Source organism: Micromys minutus (genome assembly GCF_963924665.1).
Source record: "Micromys minutus genome assembly, chromosome: 5".
Classification (NCBI taxonomy): Eukaryota; Metazoa; Chordata; class Mammalia; order Rodentia; family Muridae; genus Micromys; species Micromys minutus.
The window spans coordinates 23,102,363-23,124,548 of NC_137974.1; the positions used below are offsets into that span (position 1 = coordinate 23,102,363).

The following is a 22,186-nucleotide window of genomic DNA, read 5'->3' on the forward strand; positions in this document are numbered from 1 at the left end:
TTTGGAGACTGAAACATTCTACACAATTCTAGATTGTATTGTACACCAGCTAGAAGCTTTCAGAACTACTCTTGAGTTAGCATATGGACACAGGAAGTATCAGAGACAGCAATTTCTTCAGGTAAATAGAAGATACTATTTCTATTAAGAGAGCTATATAGGATGATTTTAAGGGAGAAAGGGGAATAAAAAACTATTGTAATTTTAATCTCAAAAGAAAATCTAAGTGCACATCTCCAGTATATGAGAGCATGGGTTAAATATTCTTATTCTGAGAGAAAAGAATGATAGTTCATCAAAGAAATATTTTATGCAAGCTGTTGTGGAATGTAGTTTATTATCATCTTGATCAAGTAGCTAAGACTACCAGTAAGATATTTTCATGTTCAGCTTTTTAATGTTCCCTCACAGATTGAGGGTTTTCCAGAGTCTGTGAGGGAATATTAGACATACACATGAGATTTCTAATTTTTCTACTAGTGACTGCATATCTTTAATCTCCACCTAAAGGTGGCCTTGTGGTTTCTGAGGTGGCTGAGGGAGAGGTGACTGTTCATGTATGCAGAGTGTAGGCTAAATGACATAGTGACTAGATCTATAAACCTACAGGTATTAATCATCCATGCTGGTCTAAGACAGCAACAGTTAATCTATGTCTCCAGGACATCTCATGTACGAACATCAACATTATTGTTGGCTTAAGTTAATGCTTTCTCTCTTCATTACAATATTTAAATTTACTTTAAAAATACAAAATGGGAATAGAAAAATTGTTCAACAAATAAACTACTTAAGTAACAAGTCCTGTGTTTAGGTGCTTAGAGCCATGTAAAATGTTTGGTTTGGTCATAAGCACCTGTAACCCTGAAACATTGGTGACAGGGACAGGTACTTCCTTGGAATGTACTGGCTAAGTAGCCTATTTAATTTGGTGAGCTCTGTGTTCAATAAAAGTATCTATCTCAAAAACAAGTAGGAAAGTGATGAGAACATTGACAGAATATACATGCACATACATGTATTCAAACACTACACAGAGATAGAGACAGACAAAGAGAAAGGAGAGCAGAGGAGAGAGAGAGAGAGAGAGAGAGAGAGAGAGAGAGAGAGAGAGAGAGAGAGAGAGAGAAGGAGGGAGAGAGGGAAAGAGAGAGATTATACATACATATACATATACTAAAGATGCTAAAAGTATGACTTTTAAATAATTTCACTTTTAATAATTATGGGTCAAGATGATGTCTAAATGCAAGAAGGCAGGTACAGAATAAAGGGAGGCCTGCCATTGGACAGGAATAAATAATCAGCTAGAACAAAGTTTTAGAAAGAGAGGGAGGAGCAAGAACATATGAGCAGGAGCTAGGAACAACATACAAGCAGATGTAAAGATTCTTCTCTGTGCATAGACATAGGTTGTTATGAATATTTTTAAGAAACGGGCGTGTATAGGATTTTGTGCTATCTAGATAGTAAAATTATAATAATTGAATCAGAAGTTACTGTGTGGCATTTTTTTTCCACATAGCAACTTAATTGAGTTCAAGAGAAGGTATAGTGGCAAGACACACCAAGCCTGCCATGGAATTAGCATGTGTGTACCTGGTGTGGTAACAAACCACAAAGGGAATTGTGAGTGAAGCCAATGTGTCAAGATGCTAGGCTGGAAGGGCTAATGGGCTGTCTAGCAGGAAGTCTCTGAGATATATTAGTGCAAGTTCCATATGGCCCAATGAAGTCAGGAATAGTATGGGAGCAACCACCCAGGTCAGAGAGAGCCAGGGCAGAGCAGAGCATCTTGCACAGAAACCAGTCACATGGCTTTTTAAATATTTACCACAATATATGGGCTACAGTTTTAATTTTTAATATTTGTACACTAAAAAATAAGGCTAAGGCTTGAACTCACTTTGTAACTATGTGCCTACGAAAAGTTCAGATATTCATAAATATTATAATTTGATTAGTTACCGTTAGTATATTCATTAGGAACCAAATGTTACGAGTTGCCTAAGTCAGAAGAAAACATTAGTAAAATACCTGAGTTAAGAATACAAGCTTTCAGTTTTCTGGGAAAGTTAGAAATACTGATGTGGACAATTTTACCTCCCTAGAAGAGCATTAATGATGAGACAAGTTTGTAGTTTCTCTTCAATGTCCAATTAATGTGCTGGTAAGCTTGGCAGAGTAATCTGTATATGGGATGGATCCCAGGTGGGGCAGTCACTAGATATCCTTTCCTTCAGTCTCTGTGCCACACTTTGTACCCATATTTCATTTAGACAGAACCAATTCCAAAAAAATAATTGGAGATGAGTGGGTGGCCCCATCCCCCAACCAGGAGAATTGCCTAACTCTAGATATGTGTCTTCAGGTTCTATCTCTCCTTTATGGGCATTCCAGTTACCTTTGAGTCCCAGGAGCCTCTTGTTTTTCTGGCACCTAGAACTTTATAGTGGCTACCCTCAGAGGCCCATTCTTCATTAATATACACCTCTGTACAATTTCCTGGCCCTCTGTATGCCACCTCTGTCTCCGCCCATTCCTTATTTGCCCACGCTTTACCCTTCCACTCATGTATTCCATCCAAGTCCCTCCAACCCTCTACTTTCTCTGAGTATTTTGTTCCCCTTTCTTAGAAGTACTGAAGCTTCTATATGTTGATTTTATTTTTAACTTGAGCTTCATATAGTCTGTAAGTTATATCATTGGTATTTCTAGATTTTTGTATGACATCCACTTATCAGTGAGTACATACCATGGGTATTGTTCTGTGACCCAGCATGAAATTTTCTAGTTTTATCCATTTTCCTGATATTTTCATGAAGGCTTGGTTTTTAATGGCTAAGCAGTACTCTGTTGTATAAATGTACCATATCTTCTGTATCCATTTGTCTCTTGAGGGAAATCTGTATTGTTTCCAGACTCTGGCTATTATAAATAAGGCTGCTATGAACATAGTGGAGCACGTGTCCCTCTTATATGTTGAAACATCTTTTGGGTATATGCCCAGGAGTGGTATGGCAGGGTCCTCAGGCAGATGTACTATGTCCAGTTTTCTAAGGAATTGCCAGATTGATTTCCTGAGTGGTTATATTATCTTACAATATACCACGCATATTGATATGAAACCCAAAAAATATTGCAGATGACACAATGTGCTTACTTATAGGAGCATGATATATCTGTCTCCTGACAGGTTCTGTAAGATCCTCAGAAATACATAGGTGGAGGCTTCCACCCAACCATTGGACTGAGAATGAGGTTCTCAATGGAGGAGTAAGAGAAAAGACTGAAAGAGCTGAAGGGTTTGCAACCCATACCTAGAACAATAATATCAACCAATTAGACTCTCCAGCGCACACAGAGACTAAACCACCAACAAAAGAGGACACATGGAGCAACCCATGGCTTCAGCTACATATGTAGCAGAGTATGACCCTGTTGGGCATCAATGGGAGGAGAACCCCTTGGTCCTGCGAAGGTTTAATGCTCCAGTGTAGGGGAATGCCAGGGCAGTGAGGTGGGAGTGGGTAGGTGGGTTGAGAAGCACACTCTTAGAAGGAGGGGGGAGGAGGAATATGATTGGGGGTTTATGGAGGTGAAACCAGAAATTAAAATAACATTTAAAATGTAAATAACTAAAATATCTAATAAAAATGTATGTCAGAATCAGGATCTTAGTGTTATAAACACCCTTTTCTGTGTTGAGTAGGAGTATTTTCTTCTTCAAATTGGATTCTGTAAAGACATTTTTATTGTGTATTTTTAAAAATTCAATGACAAATTAATTTTGGAAAACAAATTTGGAAAATTTGATTTTTTTTCTCTCTCTCTTTCTCGCTTTCTCTCTGAATGTCAGGCTTTCTCTCTGCCCCCTCTTCTATTCCTGCTTACATGTTTCTATAGTGATCAATAAGGTAGCTAATTTAGAGCTATGCAAAGTTTACTAATGACGATATCTGGGTTGTTTCCAGATTATAGCTTTGAAAAATAAAGTTGCAATGAACATAGTAGAACTTGTATCTTTGTTATATGCTAGAATTTTATTTTGTTTTATGCCCAGGAGTAGTATAGCAAGACCCTCAGATAGTACTATGTCCAATTTTGGTAAAGATTATTTCCTATTCTACAGATTTCCTTTCTGTCCTATTGACAGTGTCTTTTGCCTTACAGAAGCTTATCAGTTTTATGAGAGCTCATTTATCAATAGTTGATATTAGAGCCTGAGACATTGGTGTTCTGTCCAGGATGTTTTCACCTGTGCGGGTGTGTTCAAGGCTCTTTCCTAATGTCTTTTCTGTTAGATTCAATGTATCTGGTTTTATGTGGATGTCTTTGATCCACGTGGATTAGATTTTGTATAAGGAGATAAGAATGATCAAATTTCATTCTTCTACATGCTGACAACCTTTTAAATCAGCTTCATTTTTGAATATACTTTCTTCTGTTAGATTTTTTTTAGTTCCTTTGTCAAAGACAAAGTGACAATAGGTCAACGATTTTGACCAAACGTCAAGAGACCAAGGCTGATTTCTTGGACCAACTCTGCTCTATTTATCTACCAGCTTCTCTGTGTACCAATATCAATAGTTTCACTACTGTTCTATAGTAGACCCTGAGGTCAGGGATGGTGGTTTCCCCAGAAGTTTTCTGATTGTTGAGAATAGTTTTAGCTCTCCTAGTTTTTGTTTGGTTTTTTTTGTTGTTGTTGTTGTTGTTGTTGAAAATTTAAGAATTGCTCTTTTTAATCTCTGTGAAGAGTTGAGGTGGAATACTGGTGGGGATTGCATTGAGTCTATAGATTGCTTTTGGTAAAATGGTCATTTTTACTATGTTTTGTCTGCCAATCCATGAGCATGGAATATCTTTCCATCTTCTGAGATCTTCTTCAGTTTCCTTCTTCAGTGATTTGAAGTTCTTATAATACAGATATTTCACTTGCTTAGTTATGAGGTTGTCAAGAAAAAGGCATACCCCTCCATTGCTAATGAGATTGTGATTTTACTGGAATACAGTCTGGTGGTTTCACAGAAAATTGGACATAGTACAACCTGAGGGCCCCACTATACCACACTTGGGGATATACCCAAAAGATGCTCCAACACATAACAAGAACACATGCTCCACTATGTCCATACCAGCCTCATTTATAATAACCATAATCTCAAAAGAACCCAGATGTTCCTCAATAAAGAATGGATACAAATATATTGTCCATTTACACAATGGAGTATTTTTTAGTCATTAAAAACAATGACATCATGAGCTTCACAGGCAAATGGATGGAACTAGAATATTTCCTGAATGAGGTAACCCATTCCCCCTACCCCCAAAAAAACACATGGTACAAACTTACTGATGTGTCATTATTAACATAAAAACCCAGAATACAAATGATACAACTTACAAACCATAGGAAGCTCAAAAAGAAGGAAGACCACAAACTATAGATGCTTCATTCCTCCTTAGAAAGGGAACAAAATAATCTAAGACGTAGAGGGTCAGAGGGAATTGAGAGGAAGAGAGTAGGAGAAAAAATGGGAGCCAGCATCTAGCATGGGAGGAGATGGGGGAGAAATAGAGTGTCAGAAAAGTGAACAGAGGTGTATAGCAATGGGGTATGAAGATCTGTGTGTAGCCAACAAAAACTCCCAGACTTCAGGAAAGCAAGAGGTTTCTAGGACCCAAATTTGATGACACTATCTGAAATAGCCAACAAAGGGGAGAGAGAACTTGTAGAGACCATATCAAGAGGTTAGGCATAGCTCCCTGCTGAGGAATGGGGCCATCTACCTTTCTCAGTAATTTAACCCAGAATTGCTTCTATCACATGCAATTACAGGGACAGACGGTGGAGCAGAGACTGAAGGTAAGAGACTGTCTCACCTGGGGATCCATCCCATGTGCAACCACCAAACCCACTCACACATGGTGATGCCAAGAAGTGCTTGCTAATAGGATGTGTCCTGAGAGGCTCTGCCAGATCCTTACCAATACAGTTTTGGATGCTTACAATTAAACACCCACATGAGTATAGGGACTACATTGAAGGAGTCAGAAAAAGGACTGAAGGAGCTGAAGGGGTTTGCAACCCAATAAGAGAACAACAATATCAACCAACCAGATCCCCTAACATCACGTATCTTCCAGGGACCACAAATCAAACAGCACACATGGAGACACCCATGGCTACAGCTGTATATGTAGCAGAGGATAGCATTGTTTGGTATCAATAGGAGGAAAAGTTCTTGGTCCTATGAAGGCTTGATGCCCCAGTATTGGGGAAGGGTAGGGCAGTAAGGCAGGAGTGGGTAGGTGGTTGAGGAAGTACCCTCATAGAAGCAGTGGGGAAGATGTTGCATAGTAGTTTTGGGAGAGGAAAGTAGGAAGAGGGATAACATTTGGAATGTAAGTAAATAATAATTTTTTTCAGTGAAATGTTTTTTATACTATATCTACTATCGAGAAGTAGTTTATATTTTCATTTAAATCTTGATATTATTTTTATATTTTACTTATTTAATATGTCTCTTCTGATGAACCAAGTACATATAAGATGTATTTGATTATTTAAATTTTAACATTAGTCAAAAATGGCATTACTTTATAAAAGTTTCCTCTAAACAGACTAAAATGACTACCCACTTGAGATAATCTACAATATTTAAAGTTTTTATTTACCCTCATATATGATGTTCAAAATGAAATATATAATTTTTCCTATAGAAATTTTAAATATGATTGTTAGTATTTTGTCTAAGTGGAATACAATTAATAATCAACAATTCATCTTTAGTGAAGCACTATATATAAATATATATTTTAAAATAGCCCCAATTTTTTGAGTTTACTATGTGTAGAATGGGAATTTATTTGTACTGAAATATTTTTTTCAAGTATGAGACTAAATTATCAGAAGAAAAATACTTTAAAGAATTGGGATCCAGAAAAGGTCATTGATTGTGTTATACTTAAAAGCATTTTCTCACAGTTTCAGGTGCTTTAGGTAAATGATGGTTGTTATTGTCTTATGAGCTGGGGTGTTTGTCCAGCTGTTGACTTCTCAGTGAGTACACATCTGTCCTGCTTCCATTTGTGAACTCTGTGAGGAGAACAGCAATGAACATGAGTGTCTCAGAGTAGTTGGAGTTGAGATAGGTTAAAAAAATAGCATTGAGGAGGAGATAATGCAATTAAATATGAAAATTCAATCTCACAAAGAACAGATATATAATGGTACTGGCTGGTTTTATGTCAACTTGACAGAAGCTGGAGCTATCACAGAAAAAGGACTCTCAGTTGAGGAAATGCCTCCATGAGATCCAGCTGTAAGTCATTTTCTCAACTAGTGATGGGGGGGGCAGCCCATTGTGGGTAGTGCCATTCCTGGGCTGGTAGACCAGGGTTCTATAAGAAAGCAGGCTGAGCAAGCCAGGGGAATCAAGCCAGGAAGCAACATCCCTCCATGCCCTCTGCATCAGCTCCTGCTTCCTGACCTGTTTACGTTTCAGTCCTGAAATTTTTTGGTGATGAACAGCAATGTAGAAGTGTAAGCTGAATAAACCTTTTCCTCCCCAACTTGCTTCTTGGTCATGATGTTTTGGGCATGAATAGAAACCCTGACTAAGACAATAATCAAAAATAGAAATTAGAAAAGCCATGCTATAGAAAGAGATACACTGAAGCATAGACAGGGTACTCTGTTCTTCTTACTCCAAAGCATGAACACACATGGGCAGATAGAAGCAACAGCACATTGTTTTATATGTGTAAAAACCCCAGAGATAGAATATTTAAATGAAAATTGACAACCATGTGCCTTCTCCTTCATGAACGAGAATAGAACCCCTTTACAAGGCTTCATGAAACCTTTAGCTTAGCATACTTACCTTGCATCTTCCTGGCATGCAAATTTCTCTCCTTCAACCATCCTTTGGGCAGACAACCATAGCTGTCAATGATTTAGAACCCTGAGAAAACAGGTATTTTCTCTTTGCCTTGTAAGTTATTCAGACTATATTTTTCTTCAGGACTAATGGATGAAGATCACTGACGTTTGCTTTACTACATACAAAAGGTTATGTACAAAATTCAAGAATAAAAATATTTCAAGGGACAGCTTATACATTGGGGCTAGTGCCTCATGCCTGGGATCCTATACGAAGATGGTGAGACAATGTCTCAGTCCAGAGTAAAGGGAAGCAGGCTATTCAGCAACCTGACCTACATAAAAAGGCCCTCTTTCAAAACAGGCAAATGAATAGAAGAACAAAATAATAAAATATTTACATTATAATTCTTAATAATATAAAGACAAAGTTATAAAATAATTTGCATAAATGACTCATGTTTTTCTTTGTTTTGAATCTATGTGAAATAATTGTCACACAGTGCACCATCTAGTTCTCATTGATGGTAATGATGTATGTTCTACATATAGAGGAGTCTTTCAGGTTGAGGGGTATATATGTTGTTTCTATCTGCCTATGTGCATTAATGATATATGTGCTTCAAAGTATCTCCTTATAATAGCATTTTTTCTAATTTTTATTTTTGATTATATGTTTCCTCATTGGTGAGATTTTATTTAATATTTAAATACAATATTTCAACATAAAAACACATTAATCCCTTTGCTCTTTTCCCTCCAAACCCTTTTATATAGTGCTTCCTGTTCTTCAAATTTAAGGCCTCATTTTTCATTAATTCTTATCACATGCATTATGTATTTATATACACAGACATACACAAAAATATCTACATATTCTAAAATATATATTATTGATATGGGTATTTTCAAGGCTGACCATTTTGCTCTTGACAGTATAGTGGAATACTTTTTACTGGAGATTATTTCTTTAAATCATCCATTGTAATTCAATATATATTTACCTGAAAATAGAAAAAGTATAAAGATCATATAATATTAGCACTTGTATTAATACATCAATTAATACAGGAACTCAAATAAATGATTATTCTAAATAAATTTACTTGAAATCATTCAACGGTATTCAGAGTTCCTGTTTGTTTTCATTTTATTTTGTATTATAATGTATAGCTTTAAAACTCACGAATCATTTAACATCTCTGCTGTAACAAAACTGTAAATCAAATGTAGTATTTATTAACTTAATAATCTTATGCAATTTTGATAGCAAATAACTAGCTAGAAAGCTACTGTTACTTTGAAATTCACAGGTCTGTTGTGGATGGACCTCAGATTTATCATACGTTTCTTTTATTGCTCAATTTTTATAAAAATTTCCCTCTATCTCAGAATTTATCATTATATTAAGCCATGTATAAGCAGATTTTTACTCTTTCTTAATAGTAAATTGCTATTTATTTTATCAAATTTTGTGCTGATCGGAGACCATTTGAGCCATCGTTTGGCTGCGGGTTGTTTTCATTAAGGAAAATTCCTATTATCACTTGCTAGCTCTTGTAACTGAATATCTTGTCGTATAATCTATGTTTAGATGGAAGGAAAACTGTCCAGTAAGTGCATTAAAGTGACTAAGAGTGAATAGTAGGTTTTTATTACATGGTATAAAGAATAGGAGTAATAGAATGCTGAGCACCAAAATGTGCCGTGGCCAGAGTCCATAAGCAATCAGGAAATTAAGAGATGGGCCAATGTTGACACTTCAGTTCTTAATTATCCTAATTAGAGACCATCAGGACAGCAAAATAATGTTTATTGAGCCTGGCAACACGAAAGACTTCATTGTGCTTATTGCTTATTTTGGCAGCCATTTTACACTGTTGATACTCACGGTGTGTAGTTAACAAAATCTCATAAGCCATTTTCATGAACTGTGGTTAAGGTAAACCTAGCTATTCCTCCCCTCAGAAAACTGCCAATTGTAACTCAGATTAAGAATTCATACTTCCCATGTATTCCTAACCTACCATATTTGGTTTAATTTTATAATACATGAATAGGCCACCTTTCAAGAAATGATTGTTGTCTACAGTCATAATAATTGTAAGTAATATTCATCCATTAAATAACAGCATCTATTATATATCTTAAGGTATCATTATGAAACCATAGGCTAAATATATAACTAATATACTACACATTTAGAATAATAATTCTTACTGAGACTGGGGAGATGATTGGTCAATGACAATCTTTCATTCAAGCATTAGTAACTGAGTTTTCAGTCTAGAATGCATTAAAAATCATTGTTCTGATGGCAAAGCTCTGTAATCCTGGAACTGGAAAGGGGAGATCAAGTGGTTTCTTGGAACTCAGTGGTCATAAAATATAAGATAATCATGTTTTTTTTCTTACGTTTGTTTATATAGCAGATTACATTCATGGCAAGGATGTGGAGGTAGGGGTGAGTGTGTGGGAGGGGGAGCATCCTGAAAGAAGCAGGGATAGGAGGAATGAGAGAGGAAGGAACTGGAAATGGAGAAAATATTTGAAATGTAAATACATAAACTATCCAATTAAAAATTATAAAAACAAAAAGAACAATAATATCAACCAACCAGACCCCCAAGAGTTCCCAGGGACTAACCTACCAACCAAAGAGCACACATGGAGCAAACCATGCCTCCAGCTGCATGTGTAGCAGAGGATGTCTTTATCTGGCTTCAGTGTGAGGGGACTTCCTTGGTCCTGGGAAGGCTTCATGTCCCAGTGTAGAGGAATGCTAGGGCAGTGAGGTGGGTGTGGGTCAAAGCACCCTCAGGGAGAGGGCGACGGGATTGGGTGAACCAGGAAACATATGACATTTTTAATGTAAATAGATAAAATATTCAATAATACACAAAGAGTTCTCTGTTTATATCTGTACCCAATTTTTACATGGGGTTATTTAGTTTGTTGTTTAATTTCTTGAGTTTTTTTTTTTTTTTTTAATAAATTTTGGATATCATCCTTCTGTCAGATGTAGAGTTGGTGAAAATCTTTTTGCATCATATATGTTGCCATTTTTTTAATTGAACAACTTTATTTTAAAAAAAACAAAATAAATATACAGATTTTAAGCATTTTTGCATAGAAGTACACAAATACTTTTTTTGTCAGTACTTGATTCTTTTAAAGGTTTGATAGTACGCATTAAAATCTTACTAGTTACAATGAGTCTTTGCCTTAAGAAATGTTTTCAGTTTAGTGATGTCCCATTTATGTAATTGTTGATATTACTGCCTGAGCTATTGTTGTTCTCTTCAAGAAATTGTCTCCTGGTTCTATATTTAGGCTACTTTGTACTTCTCTTCTATCCATGAATCAGATTTTATGTTGAAGTGTTTGATCTACTTGGACTTGAGTTTTGTTCATGGTGACCAGTATGAATATATTCACTTTCTTCAACATATAGGTATCCCATTTGTTGAAGATATTTTCTTTTCTACGTTATATGATTTTTTAATTATTTGTCATCAAGTGCCCATATGTGTATGTATTTACTTCTGGTTCTTTTATTCAGTTACATCGATAAATCTGTTTGTCTTTATGCCAAAACCCTGTGGTTTTTATTACAATTGTTATGTAGTACAGTTTGAAATCAAGGATGAACGTACCTCCAAGATGTCTCTTATGATACAAATTTGTTCTAATGATCATGGGTATTTTTGTTAATTCCAATGAAGCTATGTATGTTTCTTTCAAGTTCTATAAGGAATTGTGTTGGATGGTTGGTGAGAATTGCATTGAATATGTAGATTGTTTTTGGTAGGATGGAAATTTTTAGTCAGTTTATCCTACTGATACATGAACACAGAAGATCATTCTGTCTTTAGGTATTCTTCTTTAATTTTTTAGCAAAGATTTGATGTTATAATCATACAGTTATCTCACTTGCTAACATCAAGATACTTCATATTATTTATAGCTATTGTGAAGGGCATTATTTCCCTAATTTTGAGAAATTTTATCTTCTGCCTTTTCACTTTGTATCCTGTTGCTCTCCTTTAATTATCTTGCATATCATAATTTCATTTAGGTTGCTTACATATATAGAATAAATTGATGGATTTTACATCTTGCCCAATCATTGCATCACTGGAATGAAGTCTACTTGATTATAATTGGTGATATTTTTGATATGTTCTTGAACTCAGCTTGCAAATATTTTATGAAGTATTTTTGCATCAGTGTTCTAAAGGTGCTTGGTCTTAAGCTTTTTCTTGGTTTAGTTTTTGTGTGGTTTAGGTATCAGGGTAATTGTCTTATAAATTAAATTTGGCAATGTTTTCATGTTTCTATTTTGTGGAGAATTTGAGTAGTATTGGTCTTAGTTCTCCTTCGAAAATCTAGTAGAATTCTGCATTAGTATCATCTTGCCCTGAGCAGGTTGGTTTGCTTGTTTTATTCTTTATTCCTTTGTTCATTTCTTTTCTCCTCTCTGTTTCTTTTTCTCTTCTTTTCTTTCTTTTCTTCCTGTTTTCCTTCTTCTATTTTAAAATTGAGAAACTTTCAATGACTGCTTTTATTTCTTTAAATGTTATTGGTCTATTTAGATTGTCTACCAGTCCTTCATTAAGGTTTTAAATTGATATTTATAAAGAAAGCTATTCATTTCGCCTAGATTATCCATTTTTGTGGCATACAAATTTTTGAAGTAAGACATTTTGCATTCCTTGGTATCTGTTGTTATGACTTTCCTTTTCATTTTTTAATTTTTGTTAATTTTTTATTCTCTCTGTGTCTTTTTCTTAGATGGCTAATTTTTTTTTCTTCTTGATGTTCTAAAATAACCAATTTTTGGTTTCATTGATTCTTTGTATTGTTCTTCTCATTTCTTTCTTTTTTTCTATTCAAGAGAATTAAATCATTTATTGAGTACACATGATAATGGATGACACACAAGCTTCGTTCCCATCTGTTATTTTATCTGATACCATTATTCAATTTTGATATTGCATAGGGTGTGCAAACAACCATTTTATAACCAAATTGTGACCTTGCTTGGATGACAATTTCAATGGTGAAACTCATTAAGTTACAAATGTAACTGGAAGTTTAAAAGCACCAAAGCTTTTGAAGACGATGGCTTTTCCAACCAAGCAACCATAAATAAATTCCAGATGGAACTTGGCACTACCCTGATGGAATTCTAACTTCACACTGTTGGGGAAGTTTACCATGATGGCTTCAGAATGACACTGGAGGGGGAGGGAGATGGGAGCAGGGTGGGATAAAGGGATAACAACTCAAATGTAAATACAGAGTATCTAATAAAAAGATTTTTAAAAAGGTGGCTTCAGAGTATACTAACTTTACACAATAGATTTAAAAAAACAAATTTATTCAGCGTCATGGTCAGACTACTACATTTAGCAATCAACAGCATGGGTTAAAAGAAAGGTCTACAGTAAACCTTTTGTTGGAATGCTTTACACTTTCCACAGAAGAGAAACTAAACTAACCTGTTATACAAATAGTCACAAATACAGTCCTGAAGTTTTTACCCACACACATGTGTATTTTCTAAAACATATGTTCTTTGTAGAAGCGAGGCCCTGCCACACTGTGCTGGGCGGAGTTCACAAATCCATTGTAACCTGTAGCTTCCCTGTCACTTCTCAGGCTCTCCTCTCCTGCTAAGCTTTGTTTCCTGGCTGTGATTAGAACCTCCTGCCAGTGCCACAGCTACTGCTGCTGCTGGAACCACCATGGTCACCTTGGTTCCGTGGTTTACCAAAGTATTGGCCTTTGCCACCATAAAGGCCAGAGCTCCTGCCTCCAAAGTTTCCTCCCTTCACTGGTTCAAAATGTGAAGACTGGTTGTTGTAATTTCCAAAATCATTGCTCCAAAATTGCTTCGGTTATTGCCAAATCCATTATAGCCATCTCACTGCCACGCTATCCATCACCACCACACCCGCCGCCATAACCACCACCAAAGTTTCCGGAACCACTTGGACCTCTCCGGCTGGATGAAGCACGGGCCATCTCCTACTTCGACAGAGCCTTTTCTTACTTCACAGTTATGGCCATTCATAGTACAGTATTTCTGAAGAATAATCTTATCCGCAGAATCATGGTCATCAAAGGTGACAAAACAAAGCCCCTTTTTTTCCCACTGCCTCCTTCAGCCGTAATTCCAATCACTTTAGTTTTTCCATACTGCTCAAAATAATCTCGTAGGTGATGTCCTTCAGTGTCTTCTTTAATACCACCAACAAAGATCTTTGTCACAGTTAAGTGGGCACCTGGTCTCTGAGAACATTCTCTTGACCCAGTTCTCTTAGGTTCCACAACTCTTCCATCCGCATTGTGTGGTCTTGGGTTTATGGCAGCATCCACTTCCTCCACAGTGGCATATGTGACAAACCCAAAACCCCTGGATCTCTTGGTGTTTGGATCTCTCGGTGAGTGTTCCCCGTTGCTCACAATGGCTCCTCGGACTCTTTTCGGTAGTTTCGAAGCTCAGCCCTCCGAGGAAGAACTTCCACAACTGTTCTGGCTCCTTGGGAGACTCTGACTTAGATATGACCGCAGGGTGATAAGAGCCTTCAGCGATGCTTTCTCAGCAGCGTGAAAGGGCCAGAAAGCATTCTTCTCATTTCTAATTCATTAACTGCAGCTCTAAATTTGATTATTTCCTATAGTCTAGTCCTCTGGTGTCTGTTCTTTTTCTAAAACTTTCAAGCATGCTGTGAAATCACTAAGATTTGACTAATTTCTTTATAAAGACACTTAGTTCTATAAACATTTTTCTTAGCACTACTTTCACTGTGTCTCATATGTTTGGATATGCTACACATTTATTTTTATTGAATTCATAAACGTCTTTATTTCCTTTTTTTTTTTTTCTTGACCCAGTGGTCATGGAAAGAGTTATTTTGTGTCCACGTGTTTTAAAGCTTTCTGTTGTTTCTGTTGTTGAGGTTCTGCTTTAATCTTTAATGCCCTGATAAGATTCAGGGGTTTAATTCAGTTTTTGTATATCTGTAAAGGTTTTCTTTGTGAATGAGTATATGATCTTTTCCCATCTCTTTTGGTTAAAAGCCTACTTTATTAGATATTAGAATAGATATTCCTGCTCGTTTCTTGGGTGTTTGCTTAGAATATACTTATCCAGCCTTTTAATTTGAGATAATGTATATCTTTGATGCAGATGTTTCTTATATCATCCACTCTGTTGGGCTGTGTCTTTTTACAAGGGAATTGAGTCTATTATGTTTAAAATATATTAAAGACTAATATGTAAAAAATATATTAAATGGTTATTATTTCATGTGATTTTGATGTTGGTGTGTGTGTGTGTGTGTGTGTGTGTGTGTGTATGTGTGTGTTGTGTGTGTGTGTGAATACTTTTCTTCTTTGGCTTTCCTGATGTGTAATTATTTATTTTCTGTGTTCTCTTACATTGGCACTTTCCTTCTAGTATCTATGTATGGCAAGCACTAAAATGATGTCTATGATGTATTTCATATGAACAAAAAGCACTATACATACTGAGTAGGTAGTATTTGTGAAAAATAAGAAAAGGAAGCCTTACACCTTGAATTCCAGAGAGGTTTGGAAAAGGGAATGTGCTGAGAAAAAAAAGAAGAAATATTGTGCAAAGGACAACCAGCTTGATCTTACTCAGCTCTTTAGCAGGCAACCACATCTGCCATGCTTCAGTGCATTTGATTTCTGTTTAATAGGTCATGAGAGGTTTTATAATTCTGTATGTCTGGGGTAATCTTATTTTCAAGTTCTGAGTGAATTATATTTTAGTTTCAAAAATAAAAATGCATGTTTTAGAAATTAAAATGGAGAAAGCTATAAAGAAGGTGCCAGGTCTCAACCTCTGGCCTTTTATGCATTTGAAAATATATGCCCATGTGAACATAATCTCATGTTAATGGTGAGTTTATAAAGTTTTTGTTGCACTTTTCCTTATAACCTAGCTATCTCATGAAGAATTGAGACTGGAGTATGATATTTATTTAGCGAGCTTTATGGATAAAACAACTGAGCAGTATTACTATATTTTAACTATCTGGGCAACTCTGGCTACCTCCCAGTCAAAAGCCCAGAAATATTTGAATTTTAGTTCTGATCTGGCTCTCTGGGCTCTAGTAGTTTTTTCATGATGTCTCCTAGACTCTCTTCCCATAACTTATCCCCCTCGCCCCTCTCTTTCTTTTCCTATTCCCTGGAGTCCAGCCTTATTCTCTCCCACGCTCAGTAATTGGCTGAGCACCTTTTCTTTTCTTTCTTCCTATTATTTTTTTTTGACAAATCAGAAAATAAATGGGGAAAATGCTTCTACAACAATGAGGAAAGAGATACTTAAGATAAGAATATTTAGAATAAGAAGCTCCTTCCCCACATGAAGTCTTGTAGTCCCATTCGGCAGGCACAATAAAGGCCCAAAACATGATCTTAAAATTTACCTTGGAATTGTGTTTGTGCGTACTTTATGTGTGCGAGACTGACTGTAGCAGACATGGATTCATAGAAGATAGACCTTCACCAAAGCTGCTGAGACACAATACTGAAATCCTTGTACTCTAGAGCCATGCCAGCACTGATGCCATGCTCTTGCTAGCATGCAGAGGATGCCTTATTAGGGAAGGTAATGCTAGAGGAAGACTGTCAGCCACACAGATGGCAGTCTTTGGACACAGCTGCACTATGGCTTCCTTGAGAGCTGTTTCCATTTCTGGTTGTGGACACGGCTGCCTTAGGACTTTGCTAAACCAATCAAACCTTTATATTTTTATGTAGCCAGAGCCTTCCATATTTATGGAAGCATAGACATAAGCATTTGAATAATACAAGTAATGTCATGTCTACAATTACAGAAATACATGTATACCCTCCAACACACACACACACACATACACACACACACACACACACACACACACACACACACACAGGAACACAGATAAATCTTTGGTGATATTTGAAACAATTAACAATTGCTCTCAACTATGTCAATAGTTTAATTGCTGACTTGTACATGACAGCCCAACGGTAGATCTACTATCCCAAGATAACTCAGTAGTAGTCTTGAAACAGGATTCACTTCTAAACGGGTGGGATTCATTGGAGATGGGATTGAATTAATTCAAATTTTATTATGCACAAATTTTCCTGAAGCTGCTTATCCACATACACAACTCTGAGCACATTCACCCATAATTTGTACATATGATTACTCCAAACATAGAGGATTATAAAATCTATTAGAATCTATTTAATGAAATCATACTTGCTGAATGATGGCATATATGGTTACCTGCAGAAGATCTGAACAAGATCAAGCCAGTTGTCATTTAAAGATAGATGTGATATTGGCACAGGAACCTCTTCATTTATTGAGGAATAATTGGAAGTAGATAGTTTCTTACAGATGACAATTCAATTGTTTTGAGAGTATATCCCATAGTAAATTGATCATGCTCTGTGGATGAATTCACAGCATATGGTTTAAGACAGAAATAATTTAAAATTAGTTACATTTTACAAGAAAAGGATATGAAGTTGCCAGAGGTACATGGTTAAAGATCCAGGAGTAGTTGGAATAGGAGAGTAGGAGGAGAATGGGATCAAATCATATTATACATATTTATGAAATTTATAAAAATACATTAAGTGCAAAGTGAAAAAGTATAGATTTAAGTTTATAATATTAAATCAATGTAAGATCATTTATTATAATAGATGCACAATATGAATGCATAATGTAATTATCATGGGGAACTGTAAACTTTTCTTATTATTTGCACTATTCACCTGTAATATAATATTGCTATAAAATATTTGTATAAATAAGAATAGTTAGAGCAAATAGAAATATCAAATACATGTCCTAAGTTATTATTTTTAGATTAGCATACTTAGTTATTCACAATAAACAAATCCACTTTAATTACTTTTTAAAATTTATCTGAGATTCATATTCTCAAATAAAATTATACAATCATATTTGTTTATAAAGAAATTACACTGAATTAACAACTATTGCTAAGATATCAAACTACTTGTTTATTTATGCCTATAGCTCTTCAAGTGCAAATAACTATTTTAACTAATGAATTATTTTTGAAGTTAATTTAGGTTCACAATAATAATATTTAAATATAATATCGCAACTGAAGAGAGCCAATAACAGTTACTTGCTTGGCTGATTATATGATAAATATTGTTTCCTACAATATAACACTCACCAATAAATGCCAATAATAATTGCAACAAAATCTTTTGCTTTTAAAGCTGTGTAAAAGGCAGAAATAATCATGTAATCATCTTGTAATTATATGGTACTTACTATGCAATTACATAGTAAACACATTGTAAATTCAAAATAATTACATGGTTATTTGCATTATGCATAGTATCTAATCCAATTTTGACACATAAAATAATGGTAGCAACCAAAGGGCTCCCAGAATTTCTCCCACCTACACTATAGGACCAGTAATAATGGAAATCATTTAAGTAAGTCATTGTATAAATGCTTGATAGTATTGAAAACTATCCATTCATATTTATAACATATGAAGAATTACAAATTGATACAGAATGGGATTAACAATTACTATAAATTATTAATTACAATTTATACTTACCAAAATTTTGGTGTTCATGACATTTAATGATATTTTATCAAGAACAATGTAAGGGATATTAACATGAAACATATTATGATGATGTTATTATATATACACTCAAACATATATATATGTTATACTTAATAAAGAGCATTTTCCTCCTTATAATCAATAACTTTTATATCTGATATAATCAATAATTTCTTAAAATTATAATAAAAATATTAGAACATATCTACCATATTTAATAAGCTCCATTCATGGACCCCCCCTCTCCTTCCAGTTCCTCCATTGAAGTACAAAATTATTGAAATTTCAAGTTTGCTTCACTTCACGTTGTGAACATTGTTTCTTTGGCAGACACGACCAAAAGCCAATGACTGGTTTTCTGCAAGTCCTCAGTCATAGAACAAGTGTCATCCTGAAGACAATAGAAAATGAAAAATAAAAACTGGCCACCCTAATCATTAATGTTACTGGTAAATATCCTGTACAGTCGGAAGCCAGGAAGAACAGACAGCATGCTCAACCTTCTGCACATAGAAGAGAGGTGTAACTCCTTCAAAACCTGCCATTTATTCCCCCATCAATCTCCTGAATAATTTTGCAGAGGTCCTGCACCTCTGAAACCCTTAATAAGACCAAAAATCTCTTGTGGATAACTCTGCTTGTGATTGAGTTTAAAAAGTCCATGTCTATAAGAGATATGGGGTATTTCAATAGCAAGCGGTTTCGGTTAATATCAGAAAAGAGGTAGCCCTGTTTCACTAAAAACAGTAGCAAAAAAGTGTAGTGTCAGTCATAGATACGTGTACCAAAAAGAACCCAGGAAAGAGTCATTCAAGAACAAGCTCTGAGGTGTGAGAAAACTGAGCACTGAGATGAACAAAGAACCAACTAGAACAGAAGGGACAGAATTGAGGACATCCCTTCAATTGCACCCTGACAAAAACAAAGGGTGAAAGCCTAACTCAATCAAGTTTAGGAAAAAACAAAAACACAAAACCCAACACTCAGTAAACTAATCTTCTCTGACCTTGAAAAAGTCTCTTTTAAGAGCAAAGCAACACAAATTATACACTCTGAGGAATGAACATACAGAAAAAGACCCAGAGTTGTGGACTGAATGTGTATGTTTATGTTGCGAGGAGGGAGGCCTTAAAATTAACAGTTGTGATAGTAGCTTCAATAAAGAGGAAGCAAGAAAGAAAGCAAAGAAGAAGGGAAGGAGAGGGAATGGGGAGAGATAAAAGGAGGGAAGAAGTGAGGAAGAACTGGACAGAAAAGGAAAGGACAGTCATTGTAATAGAAGAAAGGACAAAGAAATCGACCAAGAATTTTATACTCACCATACATACCTTTCAAAATAAAACCAAGACTTGTAGCCCAGCAGGCGTAGCATTTGTTCAAGAGTCACGTGTGATGCCGTGAACAGAGAGAGCTGAACAGAAATGGTTGGAGAACATGCTGAGCAGGAGTCTCTCGCTGTCTCCGGAAGAGGAAATCCCAAGGATAGAGGAAATCTACAGGGCCGCATTCTGAGCTTCCGGATGAAACTGAAAGCCTAAATCTAGATTCAGTAGTAGTTTTCAAATAAAAGTACTGGGTCAACGCCAGGCCCGAGACTTGCCTGTTACAGGTATTTCAGCTGAAAAGCTCTCAGCACGGTAATATTTTTCCATATTAATCCAAAGGTGTCATGTTGGGAATGGAGTAAACTCTGACGCCAGATATTTGAGTTCATTGCTCACACAGAGGCCCAAAGGGAGTGCTTTCTCCTTACCCACCCTTACTGCTGAAGCCTCTGTATATACACAGAGGTCTAAGATCTGTCTTCCAATTTTTTTGAAAATGTAGATTATGCCAGTGAGAGGAATGTGCCAAAGAATCAAGTGTGGTGGGCAAAGGGGAATAGTTGATTACTGTTTAAAGACACACTCAGTATCTGGAATTTGCATGTGTGACCTGCCTATGTTGAGTTATTTTGAGAGATGATATGGTGGAGGCTCTGATTAGGATGCCTACAGCAGGTCATGTGTCACATGTGAGGCCATGGTCAGGTGTCAAGACACACATGTAAAGGACCAGATTTACTATAACTGCCGAGGGCATCCAGATGTCAATTCTGTGCACCCCTTTGCAGTTTACTAATTGTGATATTGAGCATTCGTTGAATCCTACAATAGAGCTGAAAATTTTTAATGGGCAGACATTTTTCTGTCTCTCTTTTGAAAAGTGAGTCATTCCTACTGAAGTGAAGTGACTTGCTTTGCTCTAATGACTACTTTTCCATTGTGGAAACTGACATGTTTCCATTCTGAGCTTGTATGGTTGGTTCAAGGTTCTGCTTTCTATAATGGCTATCTATGTGCACCTTTCTTGGCATTCAAATGTTAAATATAAGAAAAAAATATTATATAAATATGACTTAAGGTTTTCTTCTTTCCTTTGATTTCTCTTATTAACAACACGTTTTAAGATGGGCTTTTAATTCCTTAATTCTGCCTATAGTGACTTATTTGTAGATCCCCTTCTTTACTGGATTCTCCAATCAAACACTGATTATCCTGAAGATCAAAGATTGTATTTATGTAGAGTGCTATGAAGTATCACATAACAAGATAACATTTTTTAACTTTTTAATTTCTCATATTAGTTAATTATAGTAAATATAAAGACAGATGGTATCTGGTTATGTCATAAAAATTCAGTTTGTTTGAAATAATAATAATCAATTTTTATCATTATAAACCCTGAAAATAAACTAATTTCATTAGTACTACATTGATTTAGGAATCAGTTTTTAAAGATATTCAAAAAGTTATCAGCAATGATTACAGTATTCTACCAAAAATTATATGTTTATTTATTTTTTAGCTTTAGATGGATATGAAAAACTGGGTGAACAAATGGAATGAAATAATAGAAGGAAACAGTATAATAACTGCTGTGTATGAATGGAAGACTGCAGATGTCCTTTTCTTACTAAAGAAGGTTCAAATTCATTCAAGTATTTTGAGATCTGTGTTGAAAAACAAATGAAGAAAAATAAATATTTCACAGAAAATGTCAAAATTGATAAAAGATGAGCAGATAGTTGAAAGATGACGGATGACTGATGGATGCATTGATAGATACAGCTATATATACATAATAGATAGAAAAAAATATATAGACAGGTGATAGATCATCAGAAGACAACTATTAGATTAAATATTATCTATTTTCACAGAGTCGAATCCCAATCACAGCTTTTTTGTTGGTGACATAGTTTGGAAGTTGAATTTGTCTGTATTAATCAGTTCTTTGTTCCTAAGGGAAAAATGGCTGAAAAAATTACTAAACACCAAACTAATAAAAACTTTTCTCTGTCTGGACTGCAAAATATGCTAAGGTAATGGTGGCATAAAGCTTGTAGGAGTAACCAACCAAAAGTTGATTCTTTTTAAAGTCCCTTCCATGAGATGAAAGCTATAACTAATGCTGCATGGGTCCTTAAGAACCAGAGTCTAAACTGCTCAAGACATAGGATAAAGGCAAATACTACTTGTCTCAACAAGAAAAGGTTGTGACAAAATGACTCATAATGCAATTCTGCTATGCTCATGAATGAATGCCTTTTGTAGCAAGCATCAGAGAACCATTCTCCTGCAGCAGATGAGAA

The 22,186-nt window shown here is 35.5% G+C and overlaps 1 pseudogene across 1 annotated transcript; it reads right to left on the bottom strand.

Moving 5' to 3' along the window:
- Positions 1-13,541: 13,541 nt before the first annotated feature.
- Positions 13,542-20,059, bottom strand: LOC308420900 (heterogeneous nuclear ribonucleoprotein A1-like; annotated as a pseudogene). Its single transcript has 2 exons — positions 19,881-20,059; positions 13,542-14,490 (listed from the first exon to the last, which is right to left on the bottom strand). The product of its transcript is annotated as a heterogeneous nuclear ribonucleoprotein A1-like (transcript).
- Between the last annotated feature and the right edge of the window lie 2,127 nt (positions 20,060-22,186).